Source organism: Mustela nivalis (genome assembly GCF_964662115.1).
Source record: "Mustela nivalis genome assembly, chromosome: 10".
Lineage (NCBI taxonomy): Eukaryota > Metazoa > Chordata > Mammalia > Carnivora > Mustelidae > Mustela > Mustela nivalis.
In genome coordinates this window covers 81,637,095-81,663,640 of record NC_139029.1, presented here as the reverse complement: position 1 = coordinate 81,663,640, position 26,546 = coordinate 81,637,095, and the positions used below count along the sequence as shown (strand labels likewise).

Sequence of the window (26,546 nt, the reverse complement as noted above, 5' to 3'; positions counted from 1 at the left end):
GTAATCAACTGGATTTTTAACATCTGAAAATGAATGCATGCCTATATATTCTGCCCCAAACGTCTTAAAACACCAAAAAAGGGAAAGTAAATTATTGAAGAAAAAATAAAGCATTATCATATTTGTACTCTGCTGAAAACAGACTGGGCAATTAACAGGTTTTTGTAACTAGAAACAATTTTTTTCCTATTTGGGAACTCTTATTTTTTTTAACTTACTTTTTCATGTCAAGAAAAGTATTTTATTTTTCCTTTTATCATATTATTGAAGTGTTGAAAAAATATATGTAGGATAGGAAGCCTAATAATAAAATTAACAACACAAACCAGCCGCAATATAAGAATTAGAAGGTCACAGATATCTGCTAAGTGCTCTCCCCTATTGCATAAACCTGTTTCTGCCCTACAAGTCATTGCTCTCCTTCATTTGTGTTCACATACCTTTGTGTAGCAGACATTGTCAGGGTCCCACCTACAACCTCTTGGCATTCACCATCACTATAAATGCAGAGTATTAACTCCAAGTGTCTGCAATGCCCTGCCTAGGGGATTTCTCTGGATTGGATAAGGTAGGCTAGGAGTTCCAGAGAAATTGTTTTTAATTCTTCTTCTTTTTTCTTTTTTTTTTTTTAAGATTTTATTTATTTATTTGACAGAGATCTCAAGTGGGCAGAAAGGCAGGCAGAGAGTAGAGGGAAGCAGACTCCCTGCTGAGCAGAGAGCCCATTGCGGGGCTCAATCCTAAGACCCTGGGATCATGACCTGAGGCGAAGGCAGAGGCTTTAGCCCACTGAGCCACCCAGGCACCCACTTTTTTTCTTGTTTAGTATAATTTAACACACACACATATACACACATCCCTCTACACAATATAATGTTCAGTTTTGTGGTATCATGTATGTGCTATACAATCTGTAGCTCTCTGGGCTTATTTTTTTCCATTCAACATCAAGTTTCCAAAATTCATCTTTTTTTTGTATGTTTGTCATTCATTAATTTTACTACTATGTGTACTCTCTTGTGAATAAAGTTGAGTCAACATAATTTTTTTCATCCTCATTCTTTATTTATTCATTGACTGATATTTGGATTGGTTCCACATTCTTTCTATTATGAACATAGTGCTGCAAAGAAAATAGTTATGTAAGAATCTCAGGGCACCTGTGCAAAAGTTGTATAATAGTACATGAGAATGCTCACTCCAAATTACATTCCAAAGTGGCTGCAGCAATTTACACTCCCTCTGGCATAAAAATTCCCATTGAACCAAATCCTATGCAACATTTGGTCTTGACAGATTTCTTCATTGTTTTGTAGTGCTGCCTTTATTATACATCAAGTTCTCCTATCTATATAGGTCTGTCTGGACTCATCAGAATAGTTCATTTATATGTTACTGCACCAATAGCACAGAACATCTATTACTATTTTGTAGAATATCTTAATATATCAGGTAGAACAGTCTTACCTTTTTTGTTTTTTTATGTCCTCTGAATTTTAAAGTACATCTTCGTAATTACATTAAAACCATTAATGCAATATCTGCCTCAATAATTTCATTCTGATAATAAAAAACGATGGTATAATGATGGCTTAAAGCTAGTTCAATTGCAGTTTTAGAGGCTTATTTATCAAGAGTGAAAATAGAAGGATTATTAAAAACAGCTAAAAGAGAGCATGTGTCTTAGTGCTTAATGTTTCTATAACTGTTGGTAAGGGTTACATCTAAAGCTGATGCAGAATTCTTAATGGCACTGAAATAGTCCTTTTTTTCAGCCACAATACATATTGGTACTATGAGTCTAGAAGAGACTGGCTATGATTACCACCCCTTGTCTTCAATTGTGACTGTGTATTATCAGCAAGTGCATTCTGTATCTTTTCTAGAAACATGTCTGCTCCATAAACAACATCCTTCAGACATGTAGCAGCTTTGTGGTTTTCTTCTTTCAGCTTATACAAGCTAGCAGCTTGTAAGGCACATGTAGATTCTTCACGGGGCAATGAATCTATCAAAACATCAATGTCCTTTCTGATGGAGGCATAATACTCCATAGTGTATATGGACCACATCTTCCCTATCCATTCGTCCGTTGAAGGGCATCTTGGTTCTTTCCACAGTTTAGCGTAGCAACATGGACGGGACTGGAAGAGATTATGCTGAGTGAAATAAGTCAAGCAGAGAGAGTCAATTATCATATGGTTTCACTTATTTGTGGAGCATAACAAATAGCATGGAGGACATGGGGAGTTAGAGAGGAGAAGGGAGTTGGGGGAAATTGGAAGGGGAGGTAAACCATGAGAGACTATGGGCTCTGAAAAACAGTCTGAGGGTTTTGAAGGGGGGGTGGGAGGTTGGGGTACCAGGTGGTGGGTATTATAGAGGGCACGGATTGCATGGAGCACTGGGTGTGGTGCAAAAATAATGAATACTGTTATGCTGAAAATAAAAAATAAATAAAAAAAATACCAGGTTAAAAAAAAAAATCAATGTCTTTTGCTGTTCATGCAATCTCTGCTGCAAAAAACCTGACGTATTCTTTTGTAAGATTGGCTGGCTGATCTTTGTTAATTGCTGTCTGAATATTCGTAAAGCAGGAGGGGCACAGTGCTGCAACACTCTGATGGCATTTTAAAACCCATCTTCAAGCCAGTTCATCACATCCTGCCGCTGTGGGAGCCCATCAGCCATGTTCCTCCACAAGCTAAGGCAGGCTAAAGCCCCTCTCTTGTTTTTAAAGATTGAATTAACTATTTGTGGATCATTTCTTCCTTTAAAATAAATTTTAGAGTAATTATTCCTTAAAAAAATACAACAAGTTCAGTTTATGGTTCCCTTGAACATTTAGGTTGATGATACTTTTTATGATATTGAGACACATCATCCAAGAGCAGGGAACATTTCTCCCTTTATGTAAATCATCTTCTACATTATTCAGAACTTTGAGGTTTTGTCCACAGAGATCTTATGTATTCTTTTTAAGGATATTCCTAGGCAATTTATTGTTATTGTTGCTATTTCATTATCTTCTTAAAGTTAATTTCTATTGGCTATTGTTGGTGTAGAGAACCAAATCTCTCTTAAGTAAGAGTCCACATTATCTGCAAATTATGTCAGTTTTATGTCTTACCTTCAAATGCTTATAATATTTATTTTTCTTTCTTTATATTATTTGCCAGGATTTCCAATAGCATGTTAAATAGTAGCAGTGTTAGTATTGTTCCTCATCTTAGAAGGTATGCATTAAAACTTGTTCTATTAGGTACAAAGTTTGTTGTAAATTTTGGTATATATAATTTACCAAGTTAAATATAATTCACTTCTTTTAAAAAATATTATTACTTTTTTATGCATTTATATATTTATTATTTATTTTTAGAGGGAGGGAGGGAGGGAGGGAGAGAAAGCATGGGAGGGGAGGGACAGAGAGAGAGGGCGAGAGAGAATCTCAAACAGACTCCCCACTAAGTGTGGAGCCTGACACAGGGCTTGATCTTTCACCCCAAGATCATGACCTGAGCCAAAATCAAGAGTCAGATGCTCAACCAACTGAGCCATGTACGTGCTCCAGGATAGTCCTCTTCTAATACTAATTTGCTAATGCTTCTTGGAAAACTATAGCTTGCCTTTTAGCAAATTCTTTTTAGCCTCAATTGTAAAAATTATATATTTTTCCTTTTAGTCTATTAATATCATGAATTATAATTGATAGATGAAATGCAATTCATTTTAAATTATAAGACTATTCACTGGATGTGGAGAGAGAAATATGATGTTTAGAGCTGCTGTAACTTAGGCAAAGACCTTATCTAACAATGAAGTCAGCACACAGAAAAAAAGCAGAACAAAACTAAGAGAGTAAGAGTACCAGATCCTGATAATATTGTGTGTATTTGTGGCATGGCGTTAAGACACACATGAACTCAGTATCCCCCTAAACATTTGTTGGGTAACCAATAAACTATCTGAAACCAGTATGAGTTTACTTTTGAGGTACTTGACTTAAAAACATTGTTCACATTATTCAAGTCTTATTTTTTTCAACTATCTAACACTATATATGAAATAGCCAATTCTGTCATCATAATTTAGATGACATCTTTACTTTGACATCAAATCATGAGTCTGTTGCTTAAAAATGCTCCACTTCTTTGTCTATTTTGTTTATTCCTATGCCACTGGCATTCTCATTTTTAAAAATTTACATTGTCTTTTTTTCTTTAAAGATTTTTTTATTTTTAGGTAATCTCTACACCCAATGGGAGCTCAAACTTGCAACCCTGATATCAAGATTTGCATGTTCTACTGACTAAGCCAGCTGGGCACCCCTACATTGCTTTTTAATGCTATTTATTTTTTAAATGGTTTAAAGTCAGAAAGTTTAGAATTGTACTCATTAAAAATTCTCCTTTAACTTCTGACCCCCAATCACAGTGTTTTTCCATTTAGAATATTCGGTTTGGCAGATTTTCTGTATATCCTCCCTTAGAACTTTAAGCACATACAGCAAATACATAATGAGCCAAAAAATAGTATACTATAGGGACATCTGGATGACTCAGTGTGTTAAGCCTCTGCCTTAGTCTCAGGTAATATTAAATATTATTAATATTATTATTAATATTATTAAATAAAGTCTTGTAAAAAAGTATACTATAAAAATTGATCTGCACCTTATGTTTTTCAACAGTATATCTTACAGATTATTCCACTTCAATATATAAAGGACATTGTCATTTAAAAAAATATTTTATTTATTTATTTGACAGAGAGAGAGCTCACAAGTAGGCAGAGAGGTAGGCAGAGAGAGAGGGGAGAAGCAGGCTCCCCGCTGAGCAGAGAGCCCGTTGCAGGCCTCGATCCCAGGACCCTGGGACCATGACCTGAGCCAAATGCAGAGGCTTAACCCACTGAGCCACCCAGACACCCCGACATTGTCATTTTTTAATAGCTGGATAGTATTCCATTGAATGAATATATTCTCATTTGTTTTACTAACTAATCTATAGACAGAGATTTGGGTTATTTCTTTTTTTTACTATTATGAACAGTTATGGAATGAAAACCTTATACACATGTCATACTGAAAATGGAAGTGTATATCTCTAGTATACAGTCTATATTTCTGAATCAGAAAACATATATATATATTTTAAAGACATTAAAAATATACGCTTTTAATTTTTAAAAATATTGTCAAATTGCGCTAGCTTAAAGTTACACATTTCATGTATCAGGTAATATGTTTAAAAGCATTTATTTTTCCAGAACCTATTATCAATTTATTTTATTGAAGCATAGCTGACAAACAATGTTACATTAGTTTCAGGTGTACAATGTGCTGATTTGACAAATCTATACCTATAATAAAAAATGTTTAGTTTTTTAGAGATGAGTGAAATATTTTATCTACTGTAATATTTTATTTTATTTTTTTGTTTTTACTTTTTTTAATTAAATGTATTTATTTTTTGAGATAAAAGTTACATACGACAAAATGTACTCTTAAGTGTAGATATCAATATGCTTTGAAAAATTTGCACATCTGTATAATTACCTCCTATAAGTGTTCCCTTGAGCCTCATCCAAGTGATTCCCATATAACACCTGGAAACCTGCTTTCTGTTATTATAAAATAGATACGCTATTAGTTAAATTTCACATAAATGAATTGGACAGTATATATTCATTTGTGTCCATATTCAATCATGTTTTTGTATTTATCAGTAGTTCATTCTTTTTTTTGATTCCTGAGTAGTATACCATTATAAAAATATGATTCATTTAACAATATACTTACTAATGTATAGCTGAGTTATTTTTAGTTTTTGACATTTGAATAAAGTTACCATCAACATTCCTGTACAAATTTTTATGTGTACACATGTTTTTTTATTTGTGGGGGGTGGAGAATTTAACAGTGGACTTTCTGGGTCAAACTTTATTATCAGACAGTTGCTAAATGGAGCAAACTGGTTATACAGTTTTATATTCCTGTCACTAATACAGAGAGCTCCAATTGCTCAAAATTATTGCTAACACTTGGTTTCATCAGTCATTTATGAATATGTAAGTTATTTTGTTACAGTTTTAATTTGCATTTCTCTGATGATGAAGGATGTTGAACGTCTTTACCTATTCTCACTGACCATTCTTAAATCTTCTTTTCTGAGTTTCCATTCAAATTTCTGCTACTTAAACAAATTTAGTTGTTTGTTTCTTACAGAGTTCTAAGAGTTTATAACTATACCTATATCTAGTGTCTGTCTATCTATCTATATACCTACCTACCTACTCACCCATCTACCTATCTTCTATCATCATCTGCCATCTTACTTACATAGTTTGGATGCAAGTCTTTCATCAGATACATGTATTATAAATACTGTTTCCCAATTTGTGCCTTGCTTTCTCATTTTCTCATGTCTTTTGAAGAATAAAAGGTTTTCAATTTGATTAAGACCAATTTATCACTTTTGGGGGGATGCTGCATGGCTCAATCTGTTAAAGCGTCTAACTCTTGATTCTGACTCAGGTCGTAATCCCAAGGTCATAAGATCAAGCCCCTCATTGGGCTCTATGTTGGATGTGAATCCTGCTTAAGATTCTGTTTCCTTCCGTGGATACTTTCTTCCAAAAAAAAAAAAAAAGGCCAATTTGTCATTTATTAAAAGTTGTGTTCATTTGTTTTAGCTGAGAAATCTTAGTATGTCCCTAAATCATGAAGGTTTTCTCCTACATTTTCTTCTATGTGCTTTAAACTTTTGGCTTTTATGAATATTATTAAATTACTTTTTGCATGTAGAGGAAGATAAAGTTCATCAAAATCAGATTCATTTTTCTTACATATAAGAGATATGTAATTTTTCCAGGCCCATTTATTGAAGGCATTATCCATTACCCACAGAATTACCTTCTCAACTTCAAAAATTAATTGGCCATACATTTGCGGATCTACTTCTAAACCCTTGATTTAATTCCATTGATTTATATATCTAACCTCACACCAACATTGTGTTGTCTTCATGGTTGTAGTTATGAAGTGAATCTTAAAATAAGGTGGTATAACTCCTTCAAATTTTTTCTACTTTTTCAAAATTGTTTTGTCTATCTAGCTTCTTCCAATTCCAATATTAATTTTAGAATCAACTTGCCAATTGCTATAAAAAGTCTGGCTGGGTTTTTGATCAACACTGTCCTAAATATCTTCATCATCTTGGGTAGATTTGATATTTTAAAATACTGATTTTTCCAGGATGCCTGGGTGGCTCAGTCAGTTAAGTGTCTGACTCTTGATCTCAGCTGAGGTCTTGATTGAGTTCAAAACCTGTGTTGAGTCCACCCTGCGCATGGAGTCTACTTAAAAAATAAAAAATTTTTTTTTTAAATTAAAGTATTGACTCTTCCAATCCATGAATATATCTCTTCATTTATTGCAGTCTTTTCTCAGCCATGATTTACAGTTGTCATTGTGCAGATGTTGGATATATTATTATCCAGAAAATACTCATGTTTTCTAATGATATTATAAATGGTATAAATTTGAAATTTTTTTTAATTTTTTATTTTTTATAAACATATATTTTTATCCCCAGGGGTACAGGTCTGTGAATCGCCAGGTTTACACACTTCACAGCACTCATCAAAGCACATACCCTCCCCAATGTCCATAACCCCACCCCCCTTCTTCCAACCCCACTCCCCCCAGCAACCCTCAGTTTGTTTTGTGAGATTAAGAGTCACTTATGGTTTTTCTCCCTCCCAATCCCATCTTGTTTCATTTATTCTTTTATATTATAAATGGTATAAATTTGAAATTTTAAAAATTTCAAATTCTAGTTTTTCATTACTAGTATAAAAATGTAATTGCATTTTGTATATGAGGCCTAGAATCCTGTGACAATACAAGCTTACTTCTTAGTTCTACTGGATTTTTCACAGAATTTTTAGGAGTTTCAGTATATTTTTTGTCATCTGGATAAAGAATAAGAGATTTCTATCCCTTCTTTTCCAATTTGTATGCCACTTTTTTATATTTATAGAAATATTTATGAAAATATACCTATTGTATACTTGTGGATATATTTATGAAAATATACAATATCTTTCACAGAGAAAACAAGTAGATAAGGATGTGGTAAAATAAGAGCCCTCACATATTGCTGGTGGGCTTGTAAAATGGTGCATGTACTTTAGAAAATAATCTGTGTGCTTCTTTTTTTGTATTCTTATAAAAAAAGTTGTTCCTAGTATTAGAGGGAAAGCATCTAGTGTTTTACTATTAATTATGGTGTTAGAAAGATTTTAAATAAAACCCTAGTTCCAATTGAAGAGACTTCCTTCTATTCCTCTTATTTTTAAAGATTTATTTATTTATTTTAGAGAGAGGGACAGAGAGAGAGGGGTAGAGGGAATTTCAAGTAGACTCCAAGCTGAGTGGGAAGCCCGATGTGGGGCTCCATCTCACAATCCTGAGGTCATGACCTGAGCTGAAAGCAAGGGGATGCTTAACTGACTGAGCCACCCAGTTGCCCCTCTTATTCCTTTTTTTCCCCAAGAGCTTGTCATCAATGGATATAAAATTTGGTTAAATGACTTTCTACATCTATTAAGATGATTCTAAAAATTTTCTCTTTATTTGTTAAAATGGTAAATTATGATTGGTGTTTAAGTGTTAATTAAACAAAACTTGGGATAAAGGCTATTTCTGGGATAAATTCCACTTGATCAAGATTTATTATAATTTATTGCTGAATGTGACTGCTACCTTTTTAAAAAGTTTTGTTGTTGTTGTTCAAGCATTATATTGGTCTGCTATTCTTTCTCTCTGGTTATTTTTAGTTTTGGTATCAGAGCAGTTGTTGTTTCGAAATTTACTTTGGCATTAATAAAGACACTCCAGATTTCTTATGCTTATCACTAGCATGGTATATCTTTTTCTTTTTCTTTTTCTTTACTTTTACTTATATGTGTCTTTAAATTATTTATTTTATTTTTAAAAAGATTTTATTTATTTCTTTATTTATTTATTTTGGGGGGCATCAGGAAAGGAAGAGAGAGAGAAAATCTTAAGGAGACTCTACATTGGGCATGGAATCCCCCATAGGGCTTGATCTCAAGACCCTGAGATCATGACCCCACCCAAAATCAATAAATGGACACTTAATGAACCAGGCTACCCAGGCACCCCTGTGTCTTCATATTTGAATAGCCTGTTTTAAGTCAGCATGGAGTTTGGTCTCTCTCTCTCTTTTTCTTTTTTTTTTTTTTAGTTCACTCTGAAAATCTTTGTCTTTTACTTTCAGTGCATAGTCCATTTTCATTTAATATAATTATTGTTATCTTTGGGTTTACATCTATAACATTGCTATGAATTTTTTACTTTTTTAAAATAAAGATCCAACACTGGCTATTATTTTCTAATGAAAAATTAAACTTATCATTTCTATTTAATAAATTCTACTTAACATATAGAAAAATTTAAGTCTTCTGAGAAAATTTTTATTGCTTTAAGCACTTGATGATCACTACAATTTTTATTTTATCTTACTATTAGTTATAAACAGTTGAGGATAGCAAAATCATTCTTTGTGTGTAGAGAGACCTATGTTATGCAAAAGCAGTAATAATGATACTGATATGAAAAAAGTCTTAAATAATCAGAATTCCAGGTAAAACAACAGTGGAATTATTTAATAAATATAAAGCAACTTGAGATACATTATCAACAGCTGAAATTATATTAACATAATCTATTTTTTTAAAGATTTTATCTACTTATTGGACAGACAGAGATCACAAGCAGGCAGAGAAGCAAGCAGAGAGAGAGGAGGAAACAGGCTCCCCACTGAACAGAGAAACCAATGCGGGGCTCGATCCCAGGACCCTGTGATCATGACATGAGCCGAAGGTAGAAGCTTCAACCCACCGAGCCACCCAGGTGCCCCTAATCTGTCTATTTTTAAAGATCTTATTTTTGTCATATTTTATCAATGTCTAAGCAAATACTTTCAATATGTTTGAATGCAACTGAATTTTCCCCTACTATAACACTTAAATGATCACTTATTAATTTTGACATGACTTTTGACAGTTTCCATTGAATAATGATTCTTTATATTTCATCAAAGATGTGAGATGTGTTCTGGGAGCTGACAGAATCCTATTTCTAAATGGTTGCATTTGTCATGTATTGTTGCTATTCACTTTCAACATTAAGCAAAACCAACAGACTAGCTTTAAGATACATTATAATAGAGAAGTAATAAGGCTCTTTGAATGTTTTTCAGCATTTGGCTGACAAAAGTGATAACAAGAACACATCATTAAGATTCAAGCATCTACCATGTTCTAACATGTACTCTTCTGTATTTTATCACAAAGGATGGTACATTTTCACATTTTATTTTGAACTTATTTTAGAAAACTGTTGTTGAAAATAGTCCTTATTAAAACAATCACCTCATCTTATCTCAGCTCCCTCCTCATTTTCACTATAACTTTATAACAAAGTGATCGAGAGGGCTCTGAGTGGGATTGTTCAGCTTTGTTAGTTCCTAATCCTGGGAACTTAATCAAATTACTTGAGCTCTTTGTGACCTTGGCTTCTTCTATAGATCAAAAAGGAACAATAATACGATTTATTTCTTAGGGCTTTGCTTTATGAAATAATATATGTTAGGGGTTAAAAAAATTGACTGACACAAATGTAATACCTAAATGAAATTTGGAACTCGTGATTACTCTGAATTCATATAAAATATTTAGTTATACATTGTTGCCGTGTTTGACAAAGGGGGAAACAAGAACCACCTTTAGGAAGATAATTCTTTCATTCTCTCAATAAGGATAAATTGAGAACTTACTCTCTGAGACCACATGGGCAGCGTGCAAAGTGCTGGAGGAAGGATCAAACAGTGTTTCTGACCTAAAGGGGGTCATTGGTGTGGGAAGACAAGTGAGCAGTCTATACAGGACGGTCGCTGCCTGGATAAGGTAGAGCAGAGATTGGCAAACTCTTTTCTGAAAGAGTCAGAGAGCTAATATTTTTGGCTCTGTGGGTCACACCGTTTCTGCTGCAAGTGCTCAAGTAGCTGTAGACCATTTGTAAACAAACGGGCCATGGCCATGTTCCCTTGAAACTTTATGGATGCTGAGATTTTTATTTTGTATGATTTCCATGCATCCTCTTTTGATTTTTTTTTTAAGATTTTATTTATTCATTTGACAGACAGAGATCACAAGTAGGCAGAGAGGCAGGTGGAGAGAGAGATGGGGAAGCAGGCTTCCCACTGAGTAGAGAGCCCGATGTGAGGCTCAATCTCAGGACCCTGAGATCATGACCTGAGCCGAAGGCAGAGGCGTAAGCCACTGAGCCACCCAGGCGCCCCAACTCTTTTGATTTTTTTAAAAAGCCATTTAAAGATATAAAAACATCCTCTGCTCAGGGACTATACAAAATATGTAATAGGTCAGATTTGATCTGTAGGCCATAGTTGGGTGACCCCTGAGATCAAAGAAAGATTAGGGTTCTTGTGAAAAGTGATTGTAAGGGAAGGCTTCCTGGAGAAAAGTATGACTAGCTGAAGCTTAAATATCAAGTAGGGGATAATTCAGGTGAAAGAGAGCAAAGGAATAGCATTCTAAGCAGCAAATATCATGTGTAAATAATAGCCACCAGTAACAGTCACCAAAACTGGGTACTTATTTTGTGCTATGAACTTTAGATAAATTATTTAATTTATTCATCCTGATATCCATATAAGGTAGTCATTATTACATCTATTTTGTAGAGAAGAGTACTGAGACTTACAAAGTTAGGCGTCTTGCTACAGACACGTAGATTGTAAGTACCAAAGTGGTATACTAAAACCAGATCTAAGTGATTCCATGCATGAGCTCTTAAATATTATACTAGATGATTCCATTAGATTTCTGACTATTTAGAAACCAGCAAATACCATGGCCAAGATATTGAAAGGACTTGAGTTGGTTGAAAAAAAAAAAAAAAAAAAGATGGGACAACATCAGTGATCTTTAAATCTTTAAATCTTTAAAGGCTGGAGTTTCATCTGAGGGGGAAAAAGAACTATTACAGGATTTTAAGCACCAAAACATCACAATACCTGTGTTTTAAAAAAAATGATTCTAGCACCATGGTGGAGGAAAACCCCTTGTCAAGCAAAGCCTTCTATCAATATTTGTCAAATTAAAAAAAAAAAAAGGAAGAAGACAGCATATTAAAAGTTTTGAAACAGGATACATGAAAGGCAGTTGCAAACTACAGCAATCATCGAGGCAAAAGGGAATGAGGTCAGAATGTAGACAGTGAATGGGGGACGAGGAGACATATCATGGTTCTCAAACTTATTTCCCTAGCGTAATTACTGTGGTGCTTTTAAAAATTATACCTAGTTAACCTCATCCCTGGAAATTCCGATTTCATAGGCCTAGGAGGGTCCTGAGCATCTGCATTTTATAAAGCTTCCATAGATGATTCTGTTAGCCAGTATGGAGAAGCAGGTGCATTGGAACTAGAATGAGGATCACATAAATAATGGCACTTTTACTAAGATTAGGAAAAAATGAAGGGGAAAATGATAAGTTAGAGACATATAGCTGAGTCACTGTGGTTGCATTTAAAGGGTGACATGACAAACACTAGACAGAGTGGCCCAGAGCTCTGGAAGAGAGCCAGGCAGCTGATAGAGAGAGGGAGGTCAGTAATCATTCATAGAAAGAGAAAGAAACATGTGTTTTTTGAGTTAAGTAATGTTACATGCTGAATTCAAGATCAGAATAGCTCAGAGGGTAATCAGACATTTGAACTTAGGCCTATTGGCTTCCCAATACACTTCACATTTCAACTTTGGGTTTGTCCTTAATTAGGGTCAGCAAGGTTCTGCATGCCAGCATGGCGCCATCAAATTTCCAGAAAAGAGGCATTTTCTGAGACTGTGGTCAAACACGAAGTGTCAGCTGAGCTGGCCAAGAGGAGACAATCTGCAGCAGCAATGACACTAGTGCACAGCCGCTAATCAGCAGCACCCTGGGGAGGGCAGTTGCCACAATTAGCGAAACTTCTTGAAAAGCCGAAGCAGAAGCTGGTACCAAAGAGGGCAGGCTGCACACTTAGTCAATACCTACAGCAATTCCTAAAAATGCTTCGTCTAGTAGAAAGAGTCCCTGCTGTCAGTATGAAGGAGAGTATCTGTCTTTTGTTTGAGAGAAAACACATCTGACTCTCATGAAGATAACTAAGACCGTTTTGATTAAAAAATGAGAAGCCACAGCAGAGACAGGCCTGGACATTTACACAGTTTGGGCAGCATCTGCCTTGAAATGCTTGATACTGGGTCAGATTAATAAAAAGCTTTTGAAAACTCCTCTGAGGAAGCATTATCGAATTGCATTTCTATACATTTTGGCTCGAGGACAATTAAATCTAGGAAATCAGTGAGTGATGGTGGATAAACGAATGCACACAGAGCCTTTATTTATTTATTAACTTATTTATATTTTCCACTCATGTGATTCACAAAAGAATATGAAGTGGCTTACAATAAAAAGGCTTATAAGCATATTTTAAAATAAATCTTCAATTTGATTGAGGTAAAATTGAAAAAGTCAGTGTTAAAAGGCTTTCTCCACTTTATCCTTCAGTCCTTCTCTTCAGGAACAATCATTTTTCAAATCTTTCCGGTTTTTCCCCCTAGTATCTTTATATAGTACACTTCTGTTGCTATTACTTGGCCTAACTTGTATCATTAACTTGATTTTATATTCGTTCTTCTATCCCCATTGATTCTCCTCTCCAACCTGTTAAAAATAATTAAATCACAACATTTACTTAAGTCAATTGGCAGTGCCCACCTCATGTCATTATGGATATTATTCATTGTGAAGCCAAGGAGCATATCATGACTGTTTCCCTTCTAGCGCGATCTTCTCTATCTTCCACATTCCCCAAACAAATAATTCTTTTTCACTTCCTTTACTTTAAGTGTGTGTCACTAATTTTTCCCAATAACACCAATAAGTTCATATGGGTTTCCATACAACTAATCTGTGTGTGTGTGTGTGTCTGTGTGTGTGTGTATACATATGGCTTTTTCTTTCTGGAGAGTGTCCTCCAGACCTTTCATTTATCCTCTATTCCGGACAGGTTTTGTCTATTGCAAAGATGTCCCTTTTTACTTCTTTTTCTGTTCTCCTGCTTTAGACTCTTATTTCCTGGATCCCATAGTTTCCTCCTTGTGGAATATTGCTTTGTTTTCCTGGATGACATCCTTCACGAGCTTTCAGAGAAATCATGCAGGACAAGGTATATTTCTTAGTCTTACTTTTTTGAAGGTGTCTTTTACCATTCCATGGAATTTAAAAATTTTGGTTATCATATTTTTAATTTCCAAGTGCTTTTTTTGTGTGTGTGTCCCTTTATCATAGCATCTCTTTTGTGCTAGGATTGAGATAAAACTTACCTGGTTTTGGTGGCAGCAATTGTAGTGATTTGCTGAAGTTTTCTTACTCCTTTCTTAACCCCTATGCAGTCAGCATATGGAGTAAGCAAGCCCAGGAAGGAACAGGTGGTGGCTAGAGAGTAGAAAGGTTTAAGTTGGCCTTACGGAAGGAGTAGGGTTATTAGTAAAGACAAGAGAACAGTTAGCTGAGACTGGGTTGAGGACAAGGCAGTGTGAGAACTGGGCATTGGACTCTATTCCTTTCAGATGATTCTGTCTCCATCCTTGGGTAGTTTCCTCACATTGATCTCTAGTCCTACAGAATTCTGTGGGACTTTCTGTAGACTTCCTGTATTCTTCACCTGTGCAGTTCTCACTTTTCTGTCATTCTGCCCCACTGCTCCAGCTGCCTTAGTGTTTCCAGGCTTCACCTCTGCCTCCTCAGCTCAGGGAATCAACAGAATTCTGCCTCAGTTCCCCCTTCAAGCTCGGTCTCCCGGAAATTCAAAATTCAAAATTCAAAAATTCAAAATCTGGTCCCTGTTCCTCCATCTTGACTGAAAGTAGAGATCGCTTGAGAATAGGGAATTGCACAATGTTTTGAAAACAGAACAATATTATTAGGTGACTGCTTATGAATCAGAGTACTGCCTGCTGACAGTGCACAAAGGAGTCTTGAGACATGGCCTGATTTATCCACCATCTCTAGAAAAGCAAGTCCTGTTTGTTCAATGTAAACGTAAGTACAAGAAATGTAACAGTGAGCTTCTGGATTATGTTGCTTGAGCCTGAGTGCACAATTTCAGAAGTGGTTTTATTTTGGATGGTATATGTAATTTAAGTCTATTAGATGTGGGAAAGATATAGAGAAAGGGGTTAACTGACTTCTAATCAGAATTATTAAAGAAATATCATCTCTCTCTCTCTCTCTCTCTCTCTATCTATCTATCTATCCATCTATCAATATCACCTTTATCATCACCTATGTCTAATCTGTCTATGTATTAGTTATCTGGCTTACATTTTTGGTAAATGAGTTGGGACACTTTCCCCTTCTGTTCTTTATATTATAGTACCTATCTTCCACACACACAAAAATAACTTGTATGTCAGATTTAACCAATACTTCTTTTATAATTTAGCTTTTGCTACTCTAGTTAAGGAAAGCTTCCTATTTCCTATAATCTCATATTCTTTTCCATTATTTAAAAGTTTCTTTGGCTAACTGAACATAATAAAAAGATTCTTATATTTAGATTTTAATCCAACTGGAAGTTATATCTCTGTACAGTGTGAGGTAATGTTGTGATTTCACTGTTTTTGTTTTTTTTTCCTACAAAAAGCCAATTGAGTCCATGCTTTTAATGGAATATAGTCTATTCTTAATTAATTTGAAATGTCTCATTTATCTTATAGCAGATTTTGAAAGAGTTGTGTCTCTTTGCGGGTTCTCCATTCTCTTCTATTGATCTACCTACTTACGCCTGTGCCAAAAATAGTTTTAATGCCTGTATTTTGTAACATATCTTGATATATGGTAAGTTCCTTTTCCACATTTCTTTCAGAACTTCCTTACTTTGTGTGAATTTTAGAATGATTTTGTCAAGTTCCCTCAGAATTATTCTTTGAATTTCTATCAGAATGGCACTGAATTTATGAATTAATTTGAATGAGCTGACATCTTTACAGTATTGGATCTTAACATTTGTGACAAATGTTAACTTTCAAGTTACTTAGATCTTTTTATATTACTAAAATTTTGTAACTTAATTTATAATGTTATTATTAGTTTACAGTTTTTATTGCTAGTGAGTACATAATCTTTATTTCTATTACATTTCCTATGTGGTTATTATAGGTATGTAAGAAAGGTATGCTTTCATATACTGATTAAGGTTCAGAAATCATGCTGAACTCTTAATATTATTCCATAGTTTGTCTATGGCTTTACCAGCATTTACTATGTAGAAATATATATATATCACCTGCAAATAATGGCGATCTTATCTTTTCCTTCCTAGTCCTTGTGTCACTTATCTCTTTATCCAGTTTTTATTGCATAGTGAGGTCTGCCAATGTAATACGGACTTGCATCAGTGATAGTACATATTTTTGTCTTATTTCTAATTTTAAGGAAACTGCTTCTAAAATTTCCCCAATAGGAATGTATTGTCTATATGTTTTTCAAGTTGTAGAAATGCTCTCTTCTAGTTTAGGTGTAGTAGACCTGTCCTGTCTATACCTTTGGGTCTTATAATTCCTAGTCACATCAGCAATACATCCAACTTCCAGCATATACATCCCTTTGTTCAAAGACTTTCTCTCTTTTTGCAGCGTTTATGGCAAATCAGAAGCACTAGACATTGATAACATCTAGAGGCAACCTTCTACCATTGACTGATAGGAATTGATAGATAACTATCCAGATCTCTTGCCCTGTAAGTGGGCTGACTTTGAGATGTGGGTTCCGTCATGCCTCCCACAATTTTGTGGTGAAATGCAGTTCAAGCTGCCCACAGCAGTAACTTTTTTGATTATACATAATTTATTGGCTTGCTTCCTTTTCTTTCACACTTCCCCACTGCTTTTCTGAGTTTTCTGAGATCCTCTACTAGACAAAAGTTCTACTTTAATATTTGGCTCAGGGTGTTTCAAGGGGAATCTAAGATGCAGTAAGTATCTATATATAGCTTTCTATGATATAAGAGGGGGTTGAGTTTTAGTAAATACTCCTGATTTTAATGAAATGATAGTGTCTATATATTGAATTATTTTGATATATTTTTGTCTTAAATCTTTTAGAGACTAAAGTTTCTTTTTTTATAGTAAGATTTATTGAAGTTCAATTTATACTTGATAAAATTTCACTCTTGTCGGATGTAAATAAAATTCACCTTGTTGGTTTTACAGTTCAATGAATATTGAAAAGTACAGTCATGGTACTACTACTGTCATAACAAAGAAATAGAACATTATATTGCCCCAAAAAGTTCACTTATGACCCTTTGTTGTCAATTCCTTCCCTGCTTTTTAGTATTTGACAACGGCTAATTTGTGTTCTGCCCCAAAGGACATTCCTTTTCCAAGATGTCATTTAAATGAAATAATAAAATTTACAGAACATTTGAGTATAGTTCTTTTACAGATCATAATGCTTTTGAGAATTATTCATGCTGTTGCATGTTATCCATAGTTTATTTCTTATCACTCAGTAGGCTTCCACTGTATGAATTTACATATGCTTATTCCCCAGTTGATGGACAATTTAGGTTTTTTCAATTTTTGATGACTGTGAATAAAGCCACCATAGTTATGATCATAGAGGTTTTTTGTTTTATTTTTTTTCTTAATTTAAATTTTTTATTTTTATAAACATATATTTTTATCCCCAGGGGTACAGGTCTGTGAATCACCAGGTTTACACACTTCACAGCACTCACCAAAGCAGATACCCTCCCCAATATCCATAATCCCACTCCCTTCTCCCAACCCCCCTCCCCCCAGCAACCCTCAGTTTGTTTTGTGAGATTAAGAGTCACTTATGGTTTGTCTCCCTCCCAATTCCATCTTGTTTCATAAGTGGGTAGAAGAAGGATCATAGAGGTTTTTATGTGAAAATATGTTTTTATTTGACTTGGGTTAACACATATTTTGGGGATTGTTGAATCAAATTACTTTTAACTTCATATGAAATCTACAAAATATTTTTTAATTATGAATTAAATTTCATGCATATTCAACTATTCAACTTATCTAGTTCATCTTGAGTGAGTGTTTGTAGAGTATGTCTCCCAGTGAACTTGTCCATTTCATTATTGTGGAATTTATCAAAACATCATTCATAATATTTCCTTATATTTTCATGTCTGCAGGATCTGTAGTGATGCTGTTCTTTCAGTCCTGATGTTTTCAACTTGAGTCTCCCTTTTTAAAGGACAAACATGGCTATAAGTCTGACAATTTTAGTAATTTCTCAAAGAAACAAGTTTGTTACATTAATTTTTCTCTACTATATTTCAATTTCTTTGATTTCTGTTCTTGTCTTTACTATTTCCCTCCTCTTGCTTGCTTTTAGTTTATTTTTCTCTTCCTAGTTTCCTAAGGTGGAACTTGAGATTACTGATTTCAATATTTTTTCCTTTGTTAATCATTTAATGCTATAAATTTTCCTCTAAGCCCTTCTAATACATCCATTTTTATTGTGATGTTTTAATTTTCATTTGATTAAAATATTTTTATTTTCTTGATGATCCAGCAATTATTTGGAAATACATTAATCCCAATATTTGGATATTTTCCAAATATCTTTTGACTACTGTTTTCTAGTTAAATTCTATTGTTATCAGATAATATAATTAGTATGTTTTTTCATTCTTTTAAATTTTTGTTGAAGTTTATTTTATGGTTCAATATGCTCTTTTTGTAAATGCCTTTATATACTTGAAAAGCATATGTAATCAGCTTTTGTTTATTCAGTCAGTTAGTTCAAGCTCATAGATGGGTGTTCAATTCTATATCCTTATTGATTCCCAGCATATATATTCTATCAGTTACTGAGAGAGATGCATGAAGTTTCCAACCGCAACTGTAGATTAGTTGAGCTCCACTTTCAGCTCTACCAGTTTTGACTCATGTATTTTCAGAAGTTCTGTTGTTAGATGCATATACACCTAGCATTATAGTACCTTCTTAATGAGTTAACACTTTTATTAGTGATGATAATAGCTAACATTATGTAATCTTTCTCTTTAGTTTTGGTAATTTTGTTTTGAAGTCCACTTTGCCTGATATTAATATAACTGATCAATTTTTCTTTTGACTAAATTTTACATGGCATCTTCCTTTTCCATTCTTTTATTCTTAACATATCACTATTTTTGTATTTCTTTATTTATTTTAAAGATTTTATTTATTTGTTTAGAGAGTGCACAGGGGAAGGAAAAGGGAGAATCTCAAGCAGACTCCACACCTAGGTGGAGCCTGGTGTGAGGCTTCATCTCACAATGCTGAGATCATGACCTGAGCAAAACTAAGAGGCAGGCACTTAAATTAATAAGCCACCCAGATGCCCTACTATTTTTATATTTAAAATTGGGTTCTTGCCATCTCTGCCTTTTAACGGGAGTATTTAGGCCATGTACATTCAATGTAATTATTGTTAGATTTAAATTAATACTCTTTTAGGGTTTTTTTTTTCTATTTTCATATCTCTTATTTGTTTCTTTCCCTTTAACTTTTGTATAACTACTAGAGGTTTTTACTTTGTGGTTACCATGAGACTTACATAAAACAACCTGTAACAGTAATTTTAAGTTGATAACAAGTCTAAACGTATTCTAAAGCTCTACATTTCTACCTCCCCAACTTTATGTTGGGAGGTAAAATAAACTCCTCATGACATCAAAAACATACATGCACTTCATGTTTTTGATGTTAGAATATACATCTTTTCATCTTGTGTATTCATTAACAAATTACTGGAGATAGTTATATTTTATTACTTTTGACTTTTAACTTCATACTAGATTTCTAGGTAATTAACCCACAAAATTTGCAACATTTGATTATTCTGAATTTTACTACTTATCTGCCTTTACTGGTGAAATTAATACTTACATGTTTAACTTTTCCTGTTACTAATTAGTGAACTTTTATTTCAGCTTAAAGTTCTTTGCTCATTCTTGAAAGACCTGTTATTTGTTTCTTTTGTTTTCTTTTTCTGCTTTTTTGATTAGTTGAATATTTTCTATTATACTTTATCTCCACAATTATCTTATTAGTTAAACCACTTCCTCTAATCTTCTTATTAGTGGTTGCCTGAGCTTACAGTATACATCTTTAATTTACTGCAATCTAACTTCAAATATTAAATATCACTTTGTTTATCCTGTAATAAACTTCTAACAGCATACTTTCAATTGTCCTTTCCCTTCCATTGTGTTATTATTGTCATACTTTTATTTTACCTATCTTATAAATTCAAAAACATTATTCCTGCTTTTTTGTTTTGTTTTTTTGCTTGAAAAAAAAATTTTAGGTTACATTTTAAAATACCATTTTATATTTACTTTAATTTCTACTATTTCCAGGGCTATTAATCTTATACATTTCCACATTTCTTTCTGAAGGACTCCATTTAACATTCCCTAAAGTATATAAATGCTGGTAATGAATTCTATTACCTCTTGTTTATAAAACAAAACCCCTTATTTTTACTGGGTATACAATCTGAATTGACAGGTTTCTTCCTTTCTTTCTTTTAATACTTTAAAGGTGACATTGTCTTGTGGATTGTATAGTTTCTAACAAGGTCCATTGTAATCTTAATTTTTGTTCATCTATGTAATGGGTCTTTTTCCCACATCAGTCTTCAAATTTTCTCATTATCTTTATTGTTTTTTTTCTTTTTAACAGTTTGAATGTGTACTGTCTTTGGGATTTAAAAAAATTATCTACACTACTTAGGTTTCTCTGAGATTCTTGGACATGCTGTTTGTAATATTTTACTATTTCAGGAAAATCTGTTGCTGCAAAAGATATTTCTTCTGCCCTATGTTCTCTCTTCTTTTGGGACTGAAATTACAAGTTTGTTAGATATTGTCCCACAGTTCTTGAATTTTTTTTCTGCTTTTTTCCCCACACATTGAATAATTTCTGTTGAGCTTTCTTCAAGCTCTCTGATTCTTTCCTCAACTATTACCATTTTATTGGAGGATCTGCCAAAGAAGTTCTTTATCTCTAATGCTGTGTGTGTAATTTCTAGCATTTTCATTTTATCTTTTTTTTAATTTGTTTTTATTTTTGGTTGAAATTCCGTACCAGTTTATACATATTGTCCACATTTCCACAAAATCTTTAATACACTGGTTACACTAGCTTGAAATCCCTCTTTCATGGTGCAAGCATGTGTCTTTCCTTTGAGTCTGGATCTGTTGATTGTTTTGTCTCTTGACAACGAGTTGTTTTATCTTCTGTATCTGTTGTTTTATCTATCTGTGTCTCATAACTTTTTAAAAGAGTTAATGATACATATCATTAGTAGAACAATAGAGACAAGTAAATAGTTTTTGTGCTTATAATGGACACTCTTCTGTCAGTTACCATGGAGGAATGAGTAAATGTAGTCATGAAACGAGTTTGATTTTGTTACTGCTAATGGTCATCTACAATGCACCCCAGACTTCACATTAGTCTAGCAATATCTTGTTCATAGAGTGAAGACTGGAGTGCTTCTGAAATCTTCTCAATGTTTGTGCTCTCTTTACCCTCAATATTCATGCACCCCTATATATCTGATCATGGGAAGGGGAGGGGAGGGAGGTTTTTCCACTATCTTGCCACTGCCCAGTAGTGAACTACTAGTGTCTTTTGTTACTCTGTATTTGATAGCCTAATTGTAGTCACAGGGAAGGTTTTCTGCTTCCCTGGTTTAACCTAGTTTTGCCCTGTGCCTGACCTTTAGAGGCTCTATTGCCGGTGTTACTAACCATTTCATTTTACTATTCTTCTGTTTATTTGTACTTTGAAAAATAAGAAATCTCTGTTCTTTATTTTAATTAAGATATTTCTGAGAGACAATTTGTTTCATAATTACTTCTATTTTACAAAATAGAAAAGTTTTTTATTATTTCTATTTTGTTATTTTGGATTCACTATTTAATCCCTTCTTTTGGTTTTTAGTTTTACTCTTTTTGTGACCCTAGTTTCCTGGATGGAATACTCCACTCATTTTTTAAAAATTCCCTTTTTATAACAAACGCATTTAATACTACTACTTCTAAGAAATGCTTAGCTGTATCCCACAAGTTTTGATACATAATATTTTCATCTTTGTTCAGTTTTAACTATTTTCTCTTTTCCATTATCACTTTTTAAGCTCCTTTACATCATTATTTCTTCTTTAAATTGTAATCTTACAATTGTAACTTTTAAATGGATTTTTTTACATTGTTGAGACTTTAAAAAGCAGTACCCTATCAGCAATGGATATGAAATTTCCACAGCATAATTTTTGAAAACTATAGCCAGTTTTATATATTTCACTTGTAGAAATCCTTGGAATTCTAGTCTTCTACTATAGTGCACCAAATGTTCATATCACGGTAGTGAGAAGATATTAAACACAGGAGAGACCAGGAAATATAAAAATAGAACAAAAAATAAAGTTTAGAAAAAATTTATCCTGTCAATGTTTTAGCTATGGTCCTAAATTTCCCACAAGGAAAGTATGAATATATTCTTTAGAAAAGAATTTTTTTTAAGATTTTTTATTTATTTATTTGAGAGAGAGAGAGAGAGAGAGCAAGCATGAGCTGGGTGAGAGGCAGAGGGAGAAGCGGGTTCTCCACTGAGCAGGGAGACCACTGTGGGGCTCAATCTTGATTTGGGCTCAGGTCATGATCTCAGGGAGATTATGAGATCAAGCTTCATGCTGGGCTTTGTCCTGGGCATGGAGTCTGTTGAAGATTCTCTCTCTCCTTCCGCCCTGCCCCCTTCCCCCATAAAACAAGCACTTCTTTCTTCCCTCTAATAAGTGCAGTAATGGCATAATATAGCAGTTTCTATTTCCATGTCTCTAAGCAATGGCTTCTGTAGGAGGCATCACTTCAATGTTCTCCATGCCCTTGCTCTCACTGACATCATACAGGACCTACATTGCCCAGCTGTACACATAGGCCTTGCAATACGTAAGCCAAGGCCACAACACTGAATGCAACTTAGTGAAAGGTATCACTTTTCAAGAGATAAAATTATTGTGATTCCTGAACAATGATCCCCAAGATCCCCAAACTAAAGCCATGGAAACATTCTATTATGCAGAACACCCTGATTTCTGCCTCTTCTAAGTGGCTCCACGACTTTACTTGCTGTGCGGTCTTGGGCAAGTTAGTTGACTTTTTTGTACCTCCATTTCCTCGTATAAACTATAGGGATACTATGTATACTCTTCTCATAGGGTATTTTGAGTCTAAATGAGAACAATTATATAAAACACTGAACATATTATTGTTTTAAAATTGAGATAGTCGTTAGATGTCAATACATAGGGTTTCCAGATGCTAGTGGAAATACACATATCTAATTCTTTATACTCTCTTATCTAGGTTTAACTTTTAATAAAGGAAGAACTATTTAAGTAAGAGCAAATGAGTGATTAATTCCTATAAAGAAGACATAGCAGATTACTAACACATGCCCATATTTAATTTAGGGAAGGTCATCTGTGGTATTCCTCCTTGGAGAGGAAATCATAAAGCTCAATTTCAAGTGCTACAATTGCTACTTAGGAAATCTGCATCCTTAGGTGTATAAATTAGTGTTTCTTGGGTCACTTTTTCATCTGTAGAACTGAGGGATTTGAGTGCATGATTTCTGAAGTCCCATCTGTGCATTTACCCTATAAGACACTGCCTTTTGCTCATGCTACTCTTTGAATAGTTCAAGACAACGTTGTCATCAAATTTGGAATCCATCATGGCCCAGAAGTCTGAGATTAGTGGGAAATGTGGTAGTAAAGTTCCAGTGTATCAACAAATCAATATCTAACTACCATTATGCTGTCTTCAAAATACAGCCCTTTATATCAACAGAATGATACAGAGCTCTGTTTATTGGAAAACAATCTAAAAAAAGAGTGATTTAGAGAGAAAAGCTCAAGGAAAGATAAGCAAAGTCAAGGAGAAATACAAAGGTGACTTATAAAATTGACCCAAATCAGGAATCAAATTGATGTTAGGATTTGAGCTAATATTTACTAGTTGCTTAGAAAAAACCTTCCCTGCAAGAAGAAAACAATGTATGAAAGGATATAAATTGGTTAGATGTCTATAAGTATTCATAAAAGGACATGCAAAAAGAAAAAGAAAAAAGAATTGAAAGCCTTGAATCTCTTAGGTTATTTTAGAGTAGAAATTAAGTGCACAGATTGAATGAGGCTCTTTGCATGCAACTGAAACAGCCACTCCTACCCAGCATTTTCCTTTGTTCTCCTTAGCCAGTCTAATTGTTTCATATAATAAAAACATCAGAGTTACTTTTAGTTTATTTTTAACTTACAAGCAAAAGATATCATTAGTGTTCCTAATAATCCCTTTCATATTTCATGAACAAATAAATTGTGCAGGTGTCTAATCAGAATGAAATAATCCTGCACCCTAGGGGAAATTCCATGTAATTCCCTCACACTATCTTGCCTCTGTGACTCACCTTTCTAAGCAGAGTTCACATATGTGTTCTATTTGGTTTTTACTTCTTATAACTCATAAAATAGTGAGAGTGGAAATGTGGCAGTTTCCCTTCTATTTTATTGTGAGGGGGTAGATCTGTTGATATGTGGTAGGCTGAAGGAAAAAAAAATAAACACATTTAACTGATTCCAAATATGTTATTTTCATTGATGATTCCCTAGTTTTAAAGTTGGGATATTTTGATTGAGCCTTAGAACTGGACTTTTCATTCTTCAGCTTACCACAGAATTATCCCAGCTGGGGATCCAAAATAAAATTTGCTGCTTGTTCTTGGCTCAGCTTTCTATAGATTTCAAATAGAAACATTGAAGTCCTGTGGGGAACAATGAACTGTCATTGTTTTTGAACTGAATTATCAAATGCCACTGGGATGATAGATAAACCCCTAGCAGTTGAATATTACCCTCAAAAACAGCAAGATGTTAAAAATTTTCCAAATCCCCTCAAAAAAGCCTGAAAAAAAAAATCTGTTCCAAACACCTTTAAGAATTCATTCAATTGGGGCGCCTGGGTTGGCTCAGTGGATTAAGCCGCTGCCTTCGGCTCAGGTCTTGATCTTAGGATCCTCGGATCGAGTCCTGCATGGGCTCTCTGCTCAGCAGGGAGCCTGCTTCCTTCTAACTCCCTCTCTGCCTGCCTCTCTGTCTGCTTGTGATCTCTCTCTGTCAAATAAATAAATAAAATCTTTAAAAAAAAAAAAAAGAATTCATTCAACTTGTATTATTGGGGAGTCCATGTTCTCTCATTTAGTCTTCAGTGTAAGAAGAAAAAATTACAGCCAAACTATCACTCTTTGCAGATGATATGATACTTTATTTGGAAAACCCAAGACTCCACTCCACATCTGCTAGAACTTGTACAGGAATTCAGTAAAGTGTCAGGATATAAAATCAAGGCACAGAAATCAGTTGCATTTCTATACACCAACAACAGGGCCGAAGAAAGAGAAATTAAGGAGTAAATCCCATTTACAATTGCACCCAAAACCATAAGATACCTAGGAAAAAACCTAACCAAAGAGGCAAAGAATTTGTACTCAGAAAACTATAAAGTACTTATGAAAGAAATTGAAGAAGACACAAAAAAATGGGAAAATGTTCCATGCTCATGGATTGGAAGAACAAATATTGTGAAAATGTCTATACTACCTAAAGCAATCTCCATGTTTAATGCAATCCCTCTCAAAATACCATAATTTTTTTTCAAGGAAATGGAATAAATAATCCTAAAATTTATATGGAACCAGAAAAGACCTCGAATAGCCAGAGGAATGTTGAAAAAGAAAGCCAAACTTGGTGGCATCACAATTCCAGACTTCAAGCTCTGTTATAAAGCTGTTGTCATCAAGACAGTATGGTACTGGCACAAAAACAGACACATAGATCAAAGGAACAGAATAGAGAGCCCAGAAATAGACCCTCAACTCTATTGTCAACTAATCTTTGACAAAGCAGGAAAGAATGTCCAATAGAAAAAAGACAAGCGGTGTTGGAAAAATTGGACAGCCTCATGCAGAAGAATGAAACTGGACCACTTCCTTACACCACACACAAAAATAGACTCAAAATGGATGAAGGACCTCCATATGAGAAAGGAATCCATCAAAATCCTTGAAGAGAGCACAGGCAGCAACCTCTTTGACTTTAGCTGCAGCAACTTCTTCCTAGAAACATCGCCAAAGGCAAGGGAAGCAAGGGCAAAAAATGAACTACTGGGACTTCATCAAGATCAAAAGCTTTTGCATAGCAAAGAAAACTGTCAACAAAACCAAAAGACAACTGACACAATGGAAGAAGATATTTGCAGTCAACATATCAGATAAAGGGCTAGTATCCAAAAT

At 34.1% G+C, this 26,546-nt stretch overlaps 1 pseudogene across 1 annotated transcript; it reads right to left on the bottom strand.

The window, feature by feature from the left end:
* Nucleotides 1-1,793: 1,793 nt before the first annotated feature.
* LOC309841805 (mediator of RNA polymerase II transcription subunit 21-like) lies at nucleotides 1,794-2,691 on the bottom strand (annotated as a pseudogene). The gene is made up of 2 exons: nucleotides 2,508-2,691; nucleotides 1,794-2,031 (listed from the first exon to the last, which is right to left on the bottom strand). The product of its transcript is annotated as a mediator of RNA polymerase II transcription subunit 21-like (transcript).
* Nucleotides 2,692-26,546: the final 23,855 nt, after the last annotated feature.